The following is a 4946-nucleotide window of genomic DNA, read 5'->3' as shown; positions in this document are numbered from 1 at the left end:
AGGATGTCAGACTGAAACCAGACTCAAGTCCACCACCAAGGTGGACACCTGTATTATATTCCAGGAGTACCTATTACAGGGCTTCAGAGGGCCATTCAGTGGCTATAATGGGTGGTTTTCAGGGGACTTTCCTGCCTTCCCTTGTCACCTGCTGAAAGTGGGGATTAACCCAAAGATTGGAGTGGTGAACCGTAGGGTCTTGGTAAGTTCTTGCTACTCAACTCCTGTCCACCTCCTCAGCTTCCTCTCCTTCTTCTCCTCCTCCTCCTCTTTTATATATCCATCTGATCTCTGACTACCTCTTCCCTTATTTCAGTAATAAAATCCTCTAGTTTTTAACTGGCCCAGAGCTATCTAGAATAACGACTACACTTTCCAGCCCCCTTGCTACTGTGATCAGTGGAAAGTAAGCAGAAATGTCATAGGGCCACAACTGGGAACAGTTCTCAATAAATAACTGGCATCTGTTTCAACCCTTTTCTATCCTGTCCTGTCCTCCATTTGCTGCCTGGAACGTACGTGTAATAGCTAAAGCTCTGGTGTCTATTTTGGATGTCAGGAACAAGACTACCACAGGAGAACTGGAATAGAGAAGCAGCCTGGAGGCCGGAGCCCTGGGCAAAGCCTCTAATCTGGTCTTGAATTATCAACCTCTGGACTTTTACATGAGAGAGAAACACACTTCTATTTGAAGCCACTGTTATATTGTGTTTCTGCTATTTACATCCAAAATGAGTCCTAACTGATAAAGTGCTCAGGAGCTGGATTCTGGAATTAGACTGCCTAGGTTCCATCACTTATAAGTGCACAGACAATGGCAATTGGCTTCACTTCCCCTCCCCAGTTGTACAATGGGAATGCCAAAGAGAGCATCTACCTTCTAGGTGAGAATGAAGTGTGAAGCACGTAAAGCCTGGCACCTAGTAAACATTTAGAATAAAGGCATGCCTCACGGTAGCAAGACCAAAGGTTATTCTTCTCTTCAATGAGGTGTGGGTTTTTTTTTTTTTAATGCTGCAGCAATGGAGATAGCGCTAATAATAATATCTTTAAAATATTTATAGAGCACTTTACAAGAATTTTTGCAACATCTCTGTGACTTACATATTATTACTTTCATTTCACAGGGAAGGAAATGGAAGTCCAGAGAGGTTTACTAACATATGAAGATCACATAGCCACTAAGGGATTGTGATAGGGTTCCTTTCACTGTCCACAAAGCTTAAGTTCAAGTTTTGCTTCTGTGCCCTAAACACATAATTTTTGCGAAGGTATGCTCAAATTTTTCTATTTGTGAAGAATCCAAAAAAAAAAAAAAAAAGTGCCCAAATCCCCTGTGTAAGAGACTGTGTTCTGGGCCCTGACAGCCCTAGGTCCTGGTATGAGATCTCAAAAATGTTAACCCCAGGTCATACTTTTAAAAAAGGGATCCAACCAGAGCTCAGCTTAGCCATGGGAGTAGAGGAAAAGCCTGGATCCACCTCAATTGCAATCTGGGTAACAAAGCCTGATTCTGAGTGATATTTTGGGCTCACCCTAAAAGGTCCTGGAGAAAAGTCAAGCATCTGAGGCAGGGGTGAGGTTTCATGACAGTGCATGTGTTTTAAATTGGAGATTCTTTTAACAGAAGCAATTTGGAGGCAGGACTGGAAGCTGCTGGTAACTGGAAGGTCATGGCCATTTTTCTACATTCCCTGTGGGCAAGGCTAGTAGCTCTTACTGCATTTGGGGTCATTTAAGTTAGATGCTAGGCAGAACTTGCTCACTCTAACAAGTGTGAAAGGCAGACACAAATGCAGCTGTAGAATATCATTGTGCAGATTTGAAAAAGGTATAGAAATAAAATCTTTGACACATGGAGGATATGGACTGAGTCTCACCCTAGGAGAAACTCAGCAGGTGAGTGTGTAGTAAAGGTACAATGGTTCTGAGCAGTGAACACAGAGCTGGGTTCAAATCCTAGCTTATAAGTGCAGTCAGAAATTTGGGCCCACCTCCTCATCCACTCGCATCCTTGTCCTCCACCCTCTACAAAAAGGCCACCCCAAGATGCCTACCTCTAAGAGTGACCATGAGGTTGAGACAGGGACAGGGACAGGGAGAGAGATAGGGACAGGGACAGATACAGGGACCAACAATATGGGAGCTGTTCTATACACATTTGCTTCATTCTTTTCTCGTGAATCTTGTCCTCTTCTGTGACTTTATGATCCCATACTTCCTGGAATTCTTGGGCACTAGAAATTTTCCAAAGAGATTCAACTGCTTAATTAGCTGCCCAGCAGTAGAGCCAGAGTAGAAGTCAGACCAGCCTGGCCTGGCCAGCCCAGCCGCACCCCCATGCCACTTTGTTCCCTGTTCTCCTAGGGCCACGGTGGGATTGTCACAAATGGACAATGCTCTATGGTGCATGGATGCTCCACAGAGCTTGGGGAATCCACGGGCACAAGGCCCTGGCTCCTCGGCAAGCCGCCTGTGGATGTGGGCGTCCGAGGTCTCCTAAATGGTCAAGACTGGGACCTGACCAGGGGCCTCAGGAAGGGCAGGCTCCAGGAGGGAAGTGCCAGGGAAGGATGAGGTGGGCCGGAGGCTGAGGACTCTCGGATGTGGACAGAGTGTCCTGTGCCAGGTGGCTGTCTCACCCTCCGCCCTCGTCCATGGGCTGTCCTCCCCAGTCGGGTGTGTACTTTCCCTTGAAGAAAAGGTCTTGTAGGTCTATATCAAGTCTCCTTCCTAGGTTGGGGCTCCCTGTAGGGCAGCGGGAGGGTGTGGGGAGTCAGTGAAGGAGGGGGACAAGTGACGGTGTCATCCTGGAACAGGCCGCCCTGCTCTGTGTCTGCCCGGACGGGAGCCTACAGGCCCCTCAGGCCTCACAGGAAGATGACAGCAGCGGGTGGGGACGAGCCATGAGCCTCCACTGTGCCACATCATTGTGGCATTGCTCACTGGGTGAGCCTTCTGCCCAAAGGTCACAGAAAAAGTATGAATTAAAAGAGAATCTACAGCCTAACACAGTTTATTCTTTTCTCCACCTATGTAATTTTTTTTTATTTTAAAATAAGAGACTTGATGAGGAATTCCTTGTTTGCCTCTGAGACCCTGTGTTTCATCCAGTAACTTCCACTGTCAAGTGAGCTGCCCCACAGTGAGCACAAGCCTGATGAGCAGCTGACAGGACCTGCCTTATAGAATCTGTGTCTGTAGACCATGGGCGCTCGGTGCTGTCTGTCCTGATACACTCCAGCTCTTCCTCCAGGGGGAGAGACAGAGACAGGGACAAAGACAGGGTCAGGGACTGAGACAGGGGCAGGGAGAGACAGATACAGGGACAGGGACAGGAAGAGGGATAGGAATAGGGAGGGAGACAAGGACAGAGATAGAGACAGGGACACAGACAGGGACAGAGATAGGGAAAGGGACAGAGACAGGGACAGGGAGAGGGATAGGGTCAGGGAGAGAGACAGGGACAGAGACAGAGACAGGGACAGGGAGAGAGATAGGGACAGGGACAGAGACAGGGACTGAGACAGATACAGGGACAGGGAGAGGGATAGGGACAGGTATAGAGACAGGGACAGGGATAGATACAGGAACAGAGACAGAGACAGGGACAGGGACAGAGACAGAAAGACCCCAAGGGAGAGGGGCTGGCTCTCAGTACTTTCCATTCAGCTGGAGGTAGGATTAGGCAACTGTATACCGCACTTGGCCATTTCCCAGGTGTTGGTGGACAGGGGCCAGTAGCGCAGTCCACCAGTGCCCCCTGTTGCCCATGTCAGAAAAATCACGGAGCAGCCCGAACCCCTAAACCCGCTCTAGGTTATCTCAACAGCCTTTCAATTTTTCTGACGAAGAAACCTCAAAAACCTGAAACTATAATTCCACCTTTTTATTTCACTGAGGGCAGTTTATGTCAATTACATTATTACTTTTGTTTTGTTTTGTTTTTTAAAAGATTTTATTTATTTATTCGTGAGAGACACACAGAGAGGCAGAGACACAGGCAGAGGGAGAAGCAGGCTTCCTGCGGGGAACCCGATGTGGGACTCGATCCCGGGACTCCAGGACCCCGCCCTGGGCCACGAAGGCAGACACTAAACCGCTGAGCCACTCAGGGATCCCCACATTATTATTTTAGAGACTTAGACGACGTTAGGAAGGATCTTTAGATAACATTTGGCCAACTGGTTTATTTGTTTGTTTTACCTAAGGGTATCAGTTCTGAGGGCTATTGGCCACTATTGTGTGAAATCAAAGAGGGCCAGGAAATGCAGAGTTCAACATCAGGTGAACTCTAAGTAAGCAGGCTCTTCTCTGCTGGCCGGCCAGTCCTTTACTGCGGATGGTGTCCCCCTGGGGAAATGCAGTTGCCCATTAGCACGGGACCTATATGGATTTCCTATAGGGCCCACACTCCAGGAAACACACATGGATGGTGCCAAGTGAGTCTAAATGAATTATTCTACACACTTGGAAACTGAGTCCTTGGGAGGGGCCAGCAACGGAGTGGTGGCAGAGCCACCATGGGGACCCGCTGAGAGGGAGGCTCTCGAGCTTCCATGCCTGCGTCTTCACCAGGGCGCCCCTCTCCCTACAGGTGACTGTTCCCATTTCTGTCTGCATAAAGGGTGTCTGACGGTGGAAGGGGGAATGGCCCTGCCCTCAGCCAAGGGCACTGGGGAAGTGAAGTAGGCTCCGTTCAAGGATGCTCCAACTCTTTGTAGAGAATTTGTTTCTGGAATTTTCTATTCAATTCCTGTCTCTTGTGAAGAACTTTATTGTCTTATATAAAACTCCTATATTCCAAGACACCCCTTCTAGTCAACAAGTACTTATGCACACAGCTGTGTGCTAGTGGGATGCTGCAGAGCAGGGCAACGTAATACACCACACCAAGAACAAAGGTTTGGAAATCAGGTTCTGTGCTGCCATATTCTGGCTGTGTA

The sequence above is a fragment of the Canis lupus genome, chromosome 15 (genome assembly GCF_011100685.1).
Source record: "Canis lupus familiaris isolate Mischka breed German Shepherd chromosome 15, alternate assembly UU_Cfam_GSD_1.0, whole genome shotgun sequence".
Taxonomy (NCBI): domain Eukaryota; kingdom Metazoa; phylum Chordata; class Mammalia; order Carnivora; family Canidae; genus Canis; species Canis lupus.
The sequence above is the reverse complement of the archived record's forward strand: the minus strand, read 5'-3'. Positions refer to the sequence as shown.